The 17,532-nt window shown below is 40.6% G+C and overlaps 1 long non-coding RNA gene across 22 annotated transcripts in view; it reads right to left on the minus strand.

Annotated features, from left to right (window-relative positions):
• Positions 1-17,532, minus strand: part of LOC142410663 (uncharacterized) — a 292,399-nt gene that overhangs the window by 249,574 nt on the left and 25,293 nt on the right. For 17 of the 22 annotated variants that reach the window (XR_012775995.1, XR_012775989.1, XR_012775994.1 and 14 more), the window contains exons 2-3: positions 12,245-12,364; positions 2,001-2,107 (exon numbers count right to left, since the gene is read on the minus strand). The exons of 1 other annotated variant lie outside the window; for it this stretch is intronic. This is a non-coding gene — a long non-coding RNA (uncharacterized LOC142410663). Of the gene's footprint in view, positions 1-2,000; positions 2,108-2,245; positions 2,345-12,244; positions 12,365-17,532 lie in introns of those variants that run through there. 4 more of the 22 variants (XR_012775971.1, XR_012775978.1, XR_012775975.1 and 1 more) reach the window with 3 other exon arrangements.

A 17,532-nucleotide genomic window follows, 5' to 3' on the forward strand; every position in this document is an offset into this window, starting at 1 on the left:
ATCAGCCAGCCTTTAAGTAGGCAAAATCTAAACAGATCAAAAATGAAAAAAAATGGGTAATATGGTGTTGAATCTAGTGACCTGAGCAGGTGAATCTGCATTAAGAAAAAGTTTGTCACCAGATTTGACAAGATGGTGGTTACTAAGCACAGAATTAAATGTTCAGGCATTCGCTGGAAGACTGTTCTTTTCAACAATGGCTACATTTTTGTTATTAATTCAACAATCTAACCACAGAAAAAGTAACCAGTTTAAAGTATTCTTTTGAAAAAAGCCATCAGAGAAGAGAGATGTACTAATTATTGCAGATTTCTGCCTCATCCATAGATGTGGCTGCATGATTGAATCCAGCCCAGCATAAGGGAAAATAAAGAGTGCAAACGAAAGACACACAGGAGAGCTGGGCTTGGCTTCATGCCCACAGTCATCACAGTCAAACTCCATTTCCAAGATCCACCACAACACTTTCCTCTTAAGCTTCCTCTGGGTCACTATGACCTTTGTTAAATGCTACAAGTGATAAAAATTAAGACTGGGAGTACATTTGTTGCACAGTTTAAACTGAAAGGAACCAGGGGATCTGAACCAGATTGCAGTTAAATGTAATATATTGCTCAGCTACATTCCTCTTCGTTCCAGATGCGTGATTTGTTACTAGTTATAACAGAATGCAAGCTGTATTTTGTAGACACTAAAACCAACACATTACAGAATTCAGAAGCACCATCTATCAATTTTCTAAAAGGAAATTGCACCTGCCTGCAAACTTGTCCTCATTTGACTGAGTCCTCTGGGTAGCACAATGGTTTAATGCAACAGCCCTGCACATTTAAAGGGTGTGGTTCAGCTCTGGTTTCACAGAAATTAGTTTAACAGTCTAAATTTAGCAGGTAGTGAAAGTTTATCCATTTAAAAAAAAAAAAAAAGAGAGACAAAGAAAGAAAGAAAAACCCTCTTCACATATCTGTGTACATCAGCGTAATTCACAAATAGTGCTCTGCCACTTCTCCGAGACTGACCTACGTCACTTCTGTTCTTTCAGTCTTGCAGTTCTCTCAGGCAAAGTGGGCAGCGTACCCACTGCTTTGCACCAATGCCATTCTTCCCACACTTTCAGAAACGTTGACCCCTAAATTGTTAAAAAGGAGCATGGGAGTTCAGCCTTGTAGCTATAGCCCTGAGTACTGGCCCTGACCACTGCAAAAGTAAATAGTCATTTAAAGTCAGTCTGTTAAAATGTTCCCGTTTATCTTCAAGCAAAAATGTAAAGCAAAGCTTTGTTTTTATTTGCTCTTTCCAAAAGACAAAGATAAAGGATGCAGTAAAAATAATGGGACAGCAAAAGGAAACAAGGTCTACCATTCACAACATCACAATATCAGGAAAAAGAAGACAGGTGACAGTGCAAAAACTGGTTTCAGTTGTGATTACTGTGGACACTGTTACAATTTTCTTTCTTATCTGGTCTCAGCTCCTGACATTTTTTGATGATTTAACACAGTCCTCGCCCAAGCAAAATTTCTGTGGGGTTCACTGACATTTTTGTGAAAGCAAAATTAAGTAACACAAGGAAGAGCTGCATAGGCAGATGACTATACTCTAGCAGCTGGGTTACACTCAGAGCCGTCTGCTGAAATGAATGGGGCTATTTATGCAGCAAGGAACTGTGCAGAAACCTGTGTTGGCATATTATTCTGCATCCCCAAGTAAACTTCAACCATACACATGCTGTCTCCAAAACACAGCAGGAACTACCCACACCACCATCACAGCTCAGTTCCTATCCGTCACAACTGCCCTCCTGCTCTGTGCAGTGGTCACACCAGGACAGGACCTTCTATTTTGTGTCCCAGCATGTTGCCACTTTACAGGGAAAAGTGCTGCACACAAAAAACTCACAGGAACTCAGCAGGAGTCACTGCCACATGCAGAATCAAGAGACTGGCTAACAGTGGGGCTCACTGAGCAGGGGTTTGCAGAGCGCTCTTGCAGCAGCCTACCTGTTCCTTTCTACAGACACAGAGGAGCAGACTGGTTCACGAGGTAACTTGAAGGCAGGTTTTGAATTCCCATTTTCTTCAGGCTGTGTCATTTTCCAAATGCTTTGCTGTGGAAAGAAACACACAGCTGATCACATATTAGGTCAAGCATTGTGCAGGAAGACTATTGTAGAGCTACTTATTGGGGAGCCCTGCTGACAGCCCCCAAAGAGGGCTGCCAGAAGAAATGACATGGGATTGCTTACATCCTACATGGGACAGATGCTTGAACAGGAACTAGAGAAAGAGACAATAACTCTGAGAGAATGTGGAAGTCTGTCTTAACCACCAGAGATCAGCTGACTGGTGGCATCATGTATCGGTACGAGGCAAGGTCACCCAACTCCCACCAAACAAAAATCTCAGCAGGAACACACAGGCAGGAACCCCTGCGTTGAAGAACAAGGCACCATGTCCCATTAAGATCCCACAGGGGCAGAAGTTGCTGCATTATATAATGGTGAGTTTGGCTCCTACCTCTTTGCATGGTAGGGATTCTCTGCTCCCAAGGAGTTCACAACTTGGAGGAGCTGTGAGATGTTGCCTCTGGCCATGGGTGTGGCTTTAGTACTGCCATAATTTCCTGGCTCTTCTGTTTCTGTTGTCCATGTCAAGCGTTTTGAAGTGGCACTGTTACTTATTTCTAAGTGCAGTTGCCACTGATGCTGAACAGTGATCCATTGTTCCTATTGTTGCTTCCGCACTCAGTGGTTCATAAAAACAATGGTTAAGATGCAACTTCAGCACAGGGAGTCCCAAAACTGCTGACTGTCAGAAGCTGGGAAAGTATACAAGCAGGAAGAATCACTCTGTACTTGCCCTGCTTCTTACACTTCTCCATAAGCATCTTCTCCTGGCTGCTATCAGATACAAGGTGTTGGGACCTTTGGTACGACCGTGTATTGCTCCCCTTATGCTCTTCCTCTGACATTTCCCTGATCAACACTAATAGTTAAGGTTCAGTTATTTTGACTGACAATGCCAATGTCCTTTCTACTGTTGTTTAAAAACAGCTCTCAAAGTGTAACACTTTGATTTGCCATGTCAATGTACTTTCCAGATTGTATTGCGTTGACTGAAGTAACCACGCCATGGGAGTGAAGCAATCTTCACTTAACAACAAAGAAAAGCCTGAAATAAATATTGGAACATATTGATATACTCTGGTTTGGACATAACTACCTCAAAAAAAAAAAAAAAAAAAGAGAGAGAAAAAGAAAACCTGCATTCTGTCACCTGGTCCTCATGAGGATTTACAATTTCAACAACAAAGGGAATGTTTGAAGAAGGGAAGAATTAGGGAAGATGAGGAGATTTAAATTTCACCAGCATTTTCCAGCTTTTGATAAAATGTTAAATGGATGTTTATTTAAGCAATTTTTTTTTCCATTTTGAAATCCTAATTTCACCAGCTGTTTTATTTTTCCCCAAAGGAAAATGAGATAAAAGTTTCAAAAAACATAAGAAAGTGGCATTGTTTTCTACCAACAGAATTCCCCGTTTCATTAAGAAATTATGAATCAAAGAGTTTAAAAAAAAATAATCAGAAATTGTGTATTTAAAAAACAAGTAAACAAGCATTTTTTCAACACCCTTTACTCATAAAAAGAGTATGATGTACTGTATGTGGAATAGAATAACTAATGATCAAACTGCACAGCAACTCTGAATTTTAAACATATGGCAGAAGTTTATGTAGATTCCAAAGTGAAATAAAGCTTACTAAAATGGCCTGTTATTTCTGAAGGGAGAGACTTAAGAGGAGCGAAATCAATGCCCACAGGACACAAACGTATACACCAGGCAACGTGAGAGCTATGGGAAAAAGCCTGCATGGTTTCCAAAGGGAACTGTTCTTTAAGCTATTTAATAAAACAATTGTTTAACAGATGCTTGCGTTTCTCTTGAGTAAAGAATTACTCCCAAAGGAAACCAAGTTCAATAAGATTCAAAATATTTGTGGATTTATATCTTTTGGACATGCAGAGGTATGAGTTTCCCAAAGAATGGATAACATCTATAAGGAACAACTCATGGAATCTGCTGTATCATTTGTTATCTCACTGAATAGCAATATTTGAATATACAATGCTTTGTCATAGTAATTTCAATAATACAACTGTAAACTGCAAACGCCACACCAAATTGACTGAAAAAGAAAGCTAAGTATATTATTCATAAACTAGAAAAGAATGTTCATTAAAAAATACATGAAATTAATGACAAATCTTAAAACTTACATAAAGAAGGAATTCATAAATAGCCCACATCTATTTAGGATTTTTGTAAACAATAAACTTTGTAAAAAAGATATTTGCAAACAGATACTACATTCAAGATTATATTACTGAAGTTGTCTCTATATCTTTAAACACTTGGAGAGGTTCGGTTCTGGCCAACAATTCAAATCATACGTCACACCACAGTTTTGGATAAACAATGATCAAAACAGACTAGAAGAGCAATCATGCAAGGGCTAAACAACAGAGAGAAACGATGATGAAATGTTGATTTGCCCCTGTGTGGCAGATTAAGGAACCTGTACAGAGCGGATGTCACATTTTTTTTAGCAATGCATGTACCCAAATTTGCTTTTGGCAAACATTGCTTAACTGCTGCTGTTTTTCATGAAGTCAATGAAGACTGAGTTAGATAATGAGCTGGCATGCGCTTTTGAAATGTTTACTGTGTTCCTTAAAGTGAGGGGAACATGCTGGTTCTTAAACCAATTTGTTTTTTGTCGTTGGCTTCCCCCATCTCTCCCCTACTACTCTGTTCTCCCCATCTTTGGAATAAACAGAAAATGACTGAATCTTTTGATATTTTAATTTTTTTATAATTATACAACTGAAGAATTGGTAGTTTCCAAATGGCAAACAACTGAGCCATGTCAAGAGCCATGTTAATCTCATGTGTTCACTCCGTTGTTAACAATAAAGGAAGGGGGATGGGGAGGACAAAATAAAATCTGTCTATTCTGGCCTAAATGCAGGACATGAACAAGGAGAGATTCCACAAACAATGTAGTCTTTTTCTTCTGGTGGGGGGAGGTGAAGGGGAAGATGATGGTAGCAGCACTTTTGTGGAAGGAGAAGCTGCACCCATCTTGCCAGTCAATACAGCATTCAGAAAGCTTACATGGTGGGAAGAATTTCCCACCCGTTGTTAACTAGGAACTTGATTTGAAAATGCAGTTTTTAATTAAAATTGGCACTTCCAAGCTTCATGCTGGCATCCACCATCTTGCTAAACACTGAGCTCATTTGTGGTTCCAGCAGTTTGCAAACGCACTCTCAGAGGTGACAAACCAATTCCCATCCTTACTCAGTCCTTAGTCCCCATCCTATCATGAGTAAATGGGAAATGTACTCCAGTAATACAAAGCAAGGACTGTAGGATGTGGCCTCATTTGGCTAGAATCCACAGATCCCAGTCTTTATTACTTTTAAGGCATTATTAACGGACCAAAATTATTCAGAAATGTTTGGAGGAAAACAGGGTCAGTTATTTTCGAGGCTTCTACATGCTTCACTTCACTCAGATATCCACAACCATCATTATGGCTAGAGATCCCACTGCTTAGCTTAAATTTCATTCTCTTCCAACCTATACTCCCAGGAAATAGTATTCAAAGATAGAAATTCTAAAATATCACCACCAACAACAAAAATTTCTGGACAGATAAATGCAGAATTTTCTGTTTCATGTGGAAGGACAAAATGGCTTGCTTGATTTCTTGATTTAATGAATATATTAGCATTTGCAATGCATTCTGACTTGAGGGATCTCAAATGAAAAGCCTAGTTACAGCTCTGCTGAAGAAACCAGCAAAATATCTTCACTGAGTAAGAGATCACATCTCATTATTTAGGACCTTTTTCTAAATAGTTGTTTGGGGGGAAAAAAAAAAAAAAGAAAAAAAATTTTTTTTCTAGCCTTGCATATTCTGAGCTCTTGAAGGACAAGCTGGGAGGGTAATTTTTCTGTTTTTTTAAATTTTATTTGGATTGATGTCTTTACAATGTCTAACATTGTTAGGTTCACTACAAAGGATTTCACTTCAACTTACAGTAGAAGCAAAATATTATGCAAATTGAATAAAGGACTTCACAAGACTATCCAGTTCATGTGAATACTAGCTAGCAAAGCAAGCTGTTGTTGGCTTTTGAAAAATCTGTCAACAATTAAGCTCCTCAAAAGGAAATTCATATGCCAATTTAGCAGAAATGTCTCACAAAGCCTGAACACTGTAAGGTACATTCATGTATTCAGCTCATTTAAAGTTCTATTCATGAATTAAAGTAATTACCAAAGATTCATATATTTTTACTAAAAGCTTGCTGAATGTACAAATCCAAATATAGAAAGAACCTCAAGATTTCTAAATTACTGCAATTTGGAGTCATTTGCAGAATGATCTTCCAACAGGAATAAATCAGTGTTCCAAGCCTTCTCACATTATTCTGAGAAATACCATCTTTCAAAACCTAGTACAAAAAAATGAAAGGTATCTAACACCTACACTCAGTGTCCATTTACCAACTTACATCTTATGTACTTCTGAAAAAAACAGATCTTTGTTACTGCATTTAGAGCATTCTATAGTCTTTATTTAAGCCAGAGGACAAGGTCTTAAGAGGGTTCTACAGAGTATGAGAGGTCCTCAGTCCTGACACCAAAGCAGGTAAGTCAACAAAAGAATATGTCTGCACTGCAGACTGTCTGTCCGTCTCCCAAAATCCTGCTACAGGGCACACAGAGCCCTGCGAAAAAAAGTGATTCTTTTGTCTCGTGATTTGTCCAAACCATGGTTAGCAATCTAAAGAAGTCTCTCCAGGAAATTACAGGCTTCATTATGGAAATTCTCCCTTCACTGCCTATTAATTTGATTAACAGATTCCAGTTTATTCAGAATTTTGCACGTATACACCACTTGACCAGATCTGACTCATCACACATGCCCTGTGTTGAAGACTTTATTCTGGCTTCTTCCAGTAATGAATTTGTGTTGATTTTGTAAGATCCTGTTCATGAACTTAAAGCTAGTTCATAGGGTCAGACCCTTCATTTTTCTTTGTTCAGCTATTACTTTCTGCCACTGCTCTTTCATTATTCAACCTCCAGCCTTACAGGAATAGGACTTGGCTGACACTTATTTGCGAAATTCTTTGCCTTCTGATCTCAGGAATTTTGAAACTCTGTGCTTCAGAGTGTCTGATTAAGCCTGGATTAGGATTCTGTCCTTAACCTAGCGTTCAGCAAATGTTTCAGCTTTGGTCTGAGACACCTTATAAGAACAGCACCGAATAAATTTACATTGTATTGGAAGAAATCTATTGAGGATCAACTGTTACACTCTCTTTCCACATTTCTAGATGACACTTAGTCATTGGCTACTGTTTGTTGCCTTTTACGTATGAGCACAGTGCAGATATTGCCAAAAAAATTCAATGTTGAAATAAGTTTAAGGTTGCAAGACTGTACTAGAAGTTTTAAAACACCGTAGTGATTGTACCATTACTCCCCAAATAAATAGTCCTATACTTAACTCTAGAGTATTCTGGGCTGAGTTTAAAAAGAAATTAAAATATTAAGGTAAAAGTTGTGTAGGTGTGAAACAAGCAATTTGCACCCCACCCTGTAGAGATACTACACATTGGCTGTACAGCTATGATTAATCATAATACTATTCATCGTTCCAAATCAGACTCAGTGATTTTTATAGACATCTGTTTTCTTTCACATTTACCACATACATAGATGTAGTGTCACTATTACAGAGATTTGAGTCATCCAAAAACATCACAAGTCAACCACTAAATCAGTGAGGAATACGCAGCCCATTAGAAGACAACGATAATATAAGATCCATACGGCCTTGGGGAAAATTACTGAAGTTGCCAGGCCATCAAGCTCCTTGCATACTGCCTTGCTGGAGATGAGGTGGTGCTCAGCAAGCAAGCCTTCTGAGCAGCGGGCAGCCACAAAGCTCATGGAAGCTGGTGGACGTAACTATCTTCTACTCAGCCTAAGCGAGGGAGCAAGAAAATACTCCTTTTGTTTAGCAATAAATATAACAATAGAAGCTACAGGCTAAATCACGAATCAGCATGACAAGGCTGGAGGAGGAGCTGGGCTGTCCACCCTGAGGGATCTTCCCCAGAGTCAAATGCAGAAGTGGGAGTTGGACTTCGCTTGTTATAACAACTACTTCTTGTCAGAAGAAAAAAAACACGCAGGAGCACAGGAAGACAGTCCAGAGATGGGTCCACAGAGGCTAGTGAAGACAACAGTACAGCCCTCAAAGAAAAGCAGGAAGCTTTTTGAGCAAAGTGCTGGCTGCTAGAGGACTTAGAACTGAACGAAGAAACACTTGAGGGTGTTCAGAGAAATTAAGACTAATGGAATATTATTTTAATTAAATAGGACTGCATCAAGGACATATCTGATGGTTATAACAAACTCCTCCCTGCAGCAGCAGCCTGTGAGGCCCGTGCACTGAGTAGCACTAGGTAGTAGCACTAGGGCTAAGGGGGAATAATCAGGAGGGTAAGACCCCAGAGGTCTTTCTTGCAAGGTTGATAGTGTCAGCAGGGCAGAGATGCATCCCTGCCACACTTTCCTCTAAATTACCTCTTAGCGTGTTAGGTAAGGCACTCTCCAAGGAGTAGAGTTACACAACTGTACCTGCTGTGGCTGAAAACACAGAATGGAGAGAATACTTCAAACCCATGCAGGAGAGGGGAGAGCACACTCACTGCCAGCCAGGCACTGAAGGCCTCAGCCATTTTAAAGGTGAGTAGATGACACAACTGTACAGGCGTACAAAGATGTGAGATTTAGACACCAACCTGCACTCAGGATTCGTCCACGAGAGAAAAAACCCATGCCAAGGCTGAGGGAGCAGGGGCCACTCTGATCTGGCAAACAGACTACCACCCATCCCTGCTGCAAACGGGGACACAATGGCTACCCTGCCAGATGTGACAGGGCCATGCTATGTCAGAGGCATAGCCAGTGGAGCCACTGCGCCAGCCTCCACACTGCCAGCGGTTCTCTTCTGCCATGCGAGAGGGCCTGGGCTGCAAAAACAGGCCACCAAAGACACAAGGGAATTCATGCCTGACCGCTCCTGCCACCCTTTTCCTCCCATGATACCTCTCCATACTACACTTCTTGACCCAAAAATGTTCTCACAACCGGGAGGAGGACTTGGCACCAAGCATATGCTCTGATTGGGACTGCTCATCTGGGTTCAAACCTGAATTTGAAGAAGTGGGAACTCCACCCTTGAGTTACTCTTCTCTCCAGAGACACAACGAGGTTATTACCGGCTCTGAGGCAACCTGCTGGCACATGGGGTACCTGTGTACATCCCACTTTGGGGCATCATATCCCCCATGCCTCTCCATGGGTCTAGCTGTTATTTTGCAGTTTGTGCTTGATGCAACTGAAAGACTTCCATTGACTTCACTAGGTTTAGATCAGCTATCTAATGGAAATTTGTAATGGAGAATGATTGACTAAAGGCTGCAGGATTTATCAAGTAATTTTATGAGGGAATGCACAATTGCTGCCTGCTGCATACCAAAATCCACACCTGAGGTGCTTAAAAGCAACAAACCAACTTGTTGCTCCAAACCCCTATTTTATCTGTGAATTTAGGTATCTTAACCCAAGTGACAGAAAGCAAGCTTGAATTTCTTTTCTTTAGTTTCTCCTACTGACTTTTCTCTGAATTTCTCTACTATGCATCCCACCTTATGGTATCTCTCTCTCTCCCCCCAGTCAGAATAGAGAGCTGGATACCTAATTTTAAGTTGTTACCTTTGTGATGCTTTAGTGCCATAAGTTTCTTTTCAAATGAGTTAGCTTAATGTCATTATATTAGTACAACAGTATTCAATTTTTACAAAACACCTATTTGACATTTAAGCTGCATGCAATTGTTGGCAGCCTACTGACATAGCAGAGAGACCAGATTTGCAGAAAACTGTCTCCTCCTGCAAATTTTCTAAGAAATATCTCATATTGAGCATATTAAAAAAAAAAAGCTCTGAACATCTTCTAAAAGCTTAGTGCTTATGACAAAGGCAAAACAGATTGGAGTAACTAAGGAACACAGAGAAGGCAAGTAATTTGTGCTAAGGCAGTCAGGAAATCACAAGCCTAGAAAGAGCATGCAGAAAACTGGCTGTGCTCTGCCAGTGCTACCGAACAATACCCACTGCACAGTTTTTAAATAGTTTTTAACATTTAGCCCTTTTTAAACATGTAATTATGCTGTGGATACTAATTTCCTCAGATCCAAGTATAATAATTCTTCTAAATATTTGGTCCATCTCTATTGTAAGCTCTTCTTAAGACAGCTACAAAATATTGCTAATGTTTTTGAGTTAATAGTGTGTTTAGAAGGTCATGTCAGGTTATTGCTGGGAGGATTAAAAGATTTTCTTTCCTCCAGAGACCTTTGTTATAAGAAACCAAGGAAATTTAAAACAGGATTTATTCCTTCGAACCAGGACAAACCAACAGAGGACCATGGCAAGAACATGAAGCAAGAGCACTCTGGGCCAGGAAATTTACAAAGAAAGCTTTCTTCAAATTCAAAAGTTAAGCTGAAATTTTAAAACTCTTAATGGTTCTACATTAAGGGCAGCAAAAGACAAATGGTTTCGCAGTCATTCACACTTACAAGTCCTCTTTCAAAAGATTGTGGTACAATATCTGGTAAGCTATTGGCTGTCACTTACACAGGTAGCCATTTCTGGCACATATATGCTTCATTTTGTACTTGTCAAGCCAAGCCCTGCTGGCTGCTCCCACCGTCACCAGCAGGAAGAAAGGACAGTGATAAGCATCAGCAATGACTGCAAGGTGGCTCAGTGGAGAAACAGGAAAGACAGGCAGGAAGGAAGAAGAGAACAAGGAAAACCCAGGAAAGTTCGCTCTCAAATGTCAAAACAAATCTTCTGCCAGATGTAATGAATTTTCTCAACAGATGTTACTTAGAAACAAACAAGACTCTCAAGCCATAGGATCATGTGTGTAGGAAGTTTTAAGTCAGGTCTGCATCTTTATATAAGTGCTGTCATTATATCAGTCAACTGTTAATATAGAGTAATGATGAGATCAGGGTGAATGGTAGGTCAAGTGAAGTGGACGTGTCCTCTGACTTAGTGAATTTAAAATTGGAAAGCATCATCCTTATGAACTGATTGTGGATGTCCCAAAATTCGTTGCTCAGAATGTAATTTATTTGGAATACATCAAAACCCAGTAAATCCTACCCCTACCAAGGCATTAGGCATCATGGCGTTTTCTGTCCTTAACCTTTCAGACTGATCTCTCAAATACACACAGCTTAGACCTTGCTTTCTACATGCACCTTATCCTGAAAAAAATTCTACTTAGATTTTTTTTAATCTCTGTCATTAAAGTGACCTTAGCATGGCATTCACTTCTAAATGTTGCATCAAACTGCTTTTTGAGCAACTGAAAGCAAGAGCGTTGATCACATGCTCACATTCTGCTGGAACTGGGCCTATAAATATTCTGACCATTTCCAAATGAATGTGTCATGCCATAATGGATATCCTGAAAAAGAACTGATGCAACAGCACCAACAGAAATATTTATATATATTTTTAAAAGACTTCATCAACAGGTGGCTTTCATCTACTACACAATATTGCTAGCATAGCTACTGCAACATTGTGAACAGATGTTTTTAAGCATCATCAATAGGATTACTCTAGAAGTTACTCATCATAAATCAGCATACTGCAATGTCCTTTCTGGTGGGCAGTTAATATATCCTATCAGTTCATCTATATAATAGTTCACGTGAGGATGAATGAGCTCACTTCTATTTGAGATGACAGCTTGATGCAGCATTTCAAGGCTTAGCCTAACTTGCCCTTACTTGAGGTCAGGCAGCAACCAGTCCCAGAAAACATGTTTGTTAGATGTGACTGAAAACAGTTTAGCACTTGCATTAAGTAATAATTAAACATGAACAGTGTGCCTTGATGTTGTTTAAATGAATGACACATTCCATGCCCAGAGGATTTTCCAGCCCAGTTCTGTGACAGACAAAACATAATAATTGATCCAAGAAGAAATTAATGAAAAGAGTGCCAAGAGGTTAAGTAGGCTATCATTCTGACCGAACCATATTTTATGGCATTACCCGTATAATATACCTCAACAAAGAAGGTGGAGCTCAGTCTAATCCAGCACGCCTCCACTAAAACAGCTGGCACAAAATCCTAGATGGGCTTGTTAGCAGCTTCCTCTTGAGAGCTGTTATGTAACCACGGGGACTGTAAACAAGAAAAAGAAATGGAAAATAACTAGATAAAAATTTCAAGGCAAAAACCCATTTATATGCATCTACCTTTGTAATTCTAACCTGGACAGAAAAAGGAAACTTGAGTTTCCCCTCAGCTACGTAAACTCTCTAATTTAAAATAGCTTTGCACAGCAGATTTTTTTTTCACAGTTTATATCAGCTAGACGTTTCCCAGAAAAGCAGAGCAATTGATATTGTTGACATCTCTACCCAGAAGTTTCTCTTCTCTCTGTAAATCATAATGCTGAGCTGAGTACCCTAAGCCAAGTGACTCTAGATACACACCACAAAAAAAACACTGGGGAGTAGGGGAGCACTTAGAGAAATCTAACTTTTATTTGGGTGCTTAAGAGGCACTCTCTCCTTTTCTATATGAGCTGGAGGCAGCTACAAAGACAGGGCAGGAAGGGACACGCTAGGATGCCCACTTAGGAGACTGGAGCGCACTTCACTTTGTGCGGTACCTAAAATGTGGAGAGGAAAGGGGCAGCTGGGGGCAGGGCCCACACCCTTGTTCAGGGGCCATGTCCTAATGCCTCATCGTATGGGCCCAAGCAAAGGGAGGCGGCAGAGGCTCAGCAGACACAGACCCCCAGGACAGATCCTACGTGCCTCTCCTGCCGCAGAGCGGGCAGCTGCCCTCCTCCACCCCCTCTGAGACACACCAGGAAGACAAACCCATGCTGCTGCAAGTAGTCCCAGCGCTCAGAAACGTTATGCCTTTCTCAAAGGTACAAGCTGTGAAGGCCTGGACACGCAAAGGAACTTTGCCTGGATAGAAGGGCCTAAACCCAGATTTTGACCCACTGAATCTCTGGATAAGCTTCTGCCCAGCTCAGTTCCAGTTCCTACAGGAGAGATTCACCTCATCTCACTTGGGTGGTCTGGTATAATGTCTGCAGCTGAGGTAGCCCCCTTGGCTCCTGACAGGCAATGGAGAGAAATGGGCCATTTCAGGGCACACTTTGTCTGGCCTATTTGAGACATCTGTTTCCAGAGATGCTCTATACCATAAAAGAGTGTCCATTTCTCCAGTTAGAGTTATAAACAGAGTCTAAAAAACTGGTTCAGAAGCAGAGCCATATTTAGCTAACTGAACCCTAGCCTCTGATGGCTTCATTTCCAAGTGACACTCCCAAGGTGCCCACTTGCAGGTATACCCAGAACAGGCTTTCCCAGTCTTAACAGCACTTCCCAATTTAGCATCTGTCAAATGAGGCTCCTCACTACGCACGGAGTTTAGGCATTTAATTCAGAAGCCTGTACTAGAAGGGCTACATTCAGCACTATAAAATATAATTCTTGTGCATCTAAGCTAGATTCAAAAGGGCACCTGGCGATAGAAGCTCTGCCTTGTACCTGGCCTGTGCCATGCGATGGGAGACTAGTTGGAATGGACAAGAAGAGATGGCTCAGCCTCAGACAGCTGGTGAAGTTACTATGCCCGAGTGTCCCCCTCACCCGCCCTGCACCGATATTTGAGCTGTTCATAAACCAGCTGCTGAACCACCAGAGTTATTTAGCACTTTAAGGGTGGGGTAAACAGCTAGAGGTGATAACCACATTAGCTGCCTCAAGCTGGCAGCAACACATAAATCAATAAGAGTCCTCAGGCACACTGAAATGGGATACGCAGACAGCAGCAAACTAAGCAGGAAGCTGCTTAAGCTAGCCAGCAGGAAACACAAAGACAAGTGCAGTATAAGATCACACACACACACACTTATAAACTGGCTTGGAGACTGTACTCTGTAACCCAAGTGTCAGGACATTCATCAGTCTCAGCCTCTGTCTCCTGTTCTTCCTCTGCTGAGAGATTTTAACCTACATCTTCCAGCAGAATGTCAGCCACCAAGCTGCCACAGCAGGTTCCCACTGTCCTGCCTGCCACCCATACACACACACCTTCTTATTTTCTTCCTTTTTAAAAAAAAACTTTCCACTTTCTAGATGCCTATTAGTCTCAACGGATAGAGACCTACGTCTCCTTCCTCTGTAGTAAATGTCCTAAAATAGATTTTCTAGAAATCATTCTTTTTCTTACCCTCTGAATACTGCATAGGGAAAATACAGCAGGAGCATCAGTAGGAGGGCACCAATTACAAAAACCCAACCCTGGCTAGTGTTACAGCATTCTCCTGGGTTTTTTCATCCACCAAACAGGTGAAAGATCTGAATCAAAATCTCCTGTCTGAAAGGTAAGAACCTTAATGAATGGTTGATTCAACACCACAAAACAGGCCTTTTTCTCATGAAATTGTACATATTGTCTACACACACTTTTTGCTGCAACCACAAGTGAGACAGGAAAGAAAGGGAATGAGAACACCTTTCTCTCAGTTTTAAGCTGTGCGCTACAGACCCAAGGATTGATGTGGTCGGGACTCAGGCAGGTGGCACAAACTCAGAAACAGACTGATGGGTGCTGTGGGAATTTCACTAGCAGAAATTAGCCCAGAAAGAATTTTGGCATGGGGGAGAGAAAGTAGGTGGGAAGGCAGAGGAATGCCAGTGACACCTAGAGACGTCCTTAAGCGCTAAAGAGGCATTTAAACATAATTCCTCCCATTAATCTAGCCCACTAGGTCTGGTGGGTCAATTGCCGGCACAAAGAATTTGCTATGCTGCCAGAAAGCTGCACATCTATGGGAACAGGTGGACAATTTCAGCCATCACCTTCTCTGCACTGGGCACTTATTTTCTTGGGATGAAAGCAGCAGCTGCAATGGGCAGGAAAGCAAAAATATCATGCCTGTTCATGTTTTCTTTTCATACAGTTTGGAGAGCACTTCCCCTCTTCATTATGCTCAGCACTGGCAGATAATATGACTTCCCTCTAGAACCACGTACACTGTGTCTATGGGTTGAGTCCAACATTAACCTACAGAGCCATTCTAAGTAAAAACACATTAAAGAGAAGTGTACTTAAAAATAGAGTTGTAATCATGTACTGTACTCAGTGTGCTTAAATAGCACACGTAATATAGTTCAGTGTAATAACCACTCACTACTCAGGTTTCTAACACGAAGGAAGATATAGAATGGAATTACATTTCGGCCTGGAACTAATTCTGGAGTACAGCCAGTCCCATACAGTCCATAAACATTCCTGTGTCAAAATGATGTGTCCCGTTGTCTTGATGCCTTGATCAAGGTTTCAGAGTTTTTCATTTCTCTGACATCCTCCACATTGACAAACTTACACTGAACATATGTTAATCTAACTGCACCACCACTAGAGTTCTGGTCAGAAATCTATTCCTTTGCAATCTTTTTGTCAGTATATGCAGTAGTGAATGCTGTCCCAGTACAGCTAGTCCTCTTCTGGAGAAATTAGTCACTTGAAAAGGTAGTGAAAATGTAGACATTATTGCAAAAATTTCCCTTTCACCTGCAAACACCTTGCCAAGTTACATAAGCCACTGATGAACTGAATACAGTAAAGTAACAGTAATACTTAGCCCTCTTGTAAATAATCCTAAATTACAGAGGTCTCAATAATCATATAGGTCTTCAGAAATTAAATTAGCATCCTCTTGTTACATACTTAAGCTTCCAGGTTTTCATTCAGGTTTCCCCATCTGAACTGAAATGAGATAATCAATTTTTGTTGTTATTCAAGGATATTTTTTTAATTTATTTTTCTGTTTCCTTCAGTTATTTGCATGGCAGAATCAGAATGACAGTATGCCAGAGCATATAGAATAAAGGTAGAATGCACAAGTGTTTTCGTGAAGTCTCTCCCAATCTTCTGAAAAGCCACTGAAAGAATGAAAAAAACTAATCCATGTTATAACATAGTAAACCTTCTTAAGATTATTTAAAAGACGTGTAGATGTGGTGCTTAGGGGCATGGTTTAGTGGTGGCTTGGCAGTGTTAGGTTAACAGTTGGACTCAATGGTCTGAAAGGTCTTTTCCAACCTAAACGATCCTATAACTCTATGATTATTAAGTAACCTCTGCACTCCTGGTGGGATACGGGTTCCTCCTTCCTTCAGCTGTAAGCTCCAGCCAGCAGATGGTAGGTGCTCTCAATCAGAAAAGGAGCAAAGTGCACCTGACAAGGCAGGAGTCTTACCAGAGGATGTGCGCAACGACATACCTGCTTTCCCCTGGCTGGTGCACCAGCCACTGGAGCATTTCATCCAGCAAGATAGGAATGCATGGTTAGAGACCTCCAGTTGTTAGAGACTGAATACATATGAGGGCTAAGATTTTTTAAGCCAAATTCCTATTAAAAACAATAGAAATTTGGGTGTACGAATCCCTTAGTCTCTGTCCAGCCAAAGCAATTCCTCTTCCCCCACCCTCTAGTTGCTACCCATTGGTTGGCACTGCTGGTACAATTTTTTAGAAGGATTTCTTGCACAAAGAGAGAGACTTATTAAAACCAGAAAAGAATGTGTTGTGCCTCTGTAGCCAGAATCATAGTTTAAAAATCTGTGGGCTGGGTTTTCCTAATGCTCAAAAGATACAAAACAGTTATAAACCCATAGGAACCACCTAAGCTCAAGTATATGGCTGTTTTTCATCTCCAGTGATTCAAAGGAGGTATGTTTACTACTGCAACTGCCACTGCACACTTCCAGAAGAGACAAAAAATCATGTTTTCAGTAATATTTTTTCCTTTTTAAACACTTTTCTCCATTATTTATTGGTTCAGAGACTATGATTCACTTTAGGATAACTTAATATAAAACCAAAATATTTTCATCTTATTTTATGATTATTCTCTTTTGCTATAAATAGCCACTGAGTTATCAGGCCAACACTCTTCAGATCACTCTTCTGCCTTCCCATTTCACTGTATAGCTGGCTTGACTAAAATACAAGGAGGATAGTTACCTTTTTTGAGTTAACAAGGTGCAATTCTTGTCTCTGTCCAAGGTGAATTCCACCCCAGGAGGACCAGCATCTCAGTGCATATTTGTGACCAGATCCTGAATTATTTGTACAACCAGCTCTTCTACTAGTTTCTATTTAAGTAATGTGACTTCAGTTAGATATTTGTGCATTTGCCAGGAATGAACAGGGGGGAAATAAAGCAGCCCTTTAAAAACTTTCTCAAAGCGGTTGGAGGACAAGTCAGCTGATGAGTATGTTTATTGCTCTTAAATAATCTGGGAAGCAAAGAGGAC

The sequence above is a fragment of the Mycteria americana genome, chromosome 5 (genome assembly GCF_035582795.1).
Source record: "Mycteria americana isolate JAX WOST 10 ecotype Jacksonville Zoo and Gardens chromosome 5, USCA_MyAme_1.0, whole genome shotgun sequence".
Classification (NCBI taxonomy): domain Eukaryota; kingdom Metazoa; phylum Chordata; class Aves; order Ciconiiformes; family Ciconiidae; genus Mycteria; species Mycteria americana.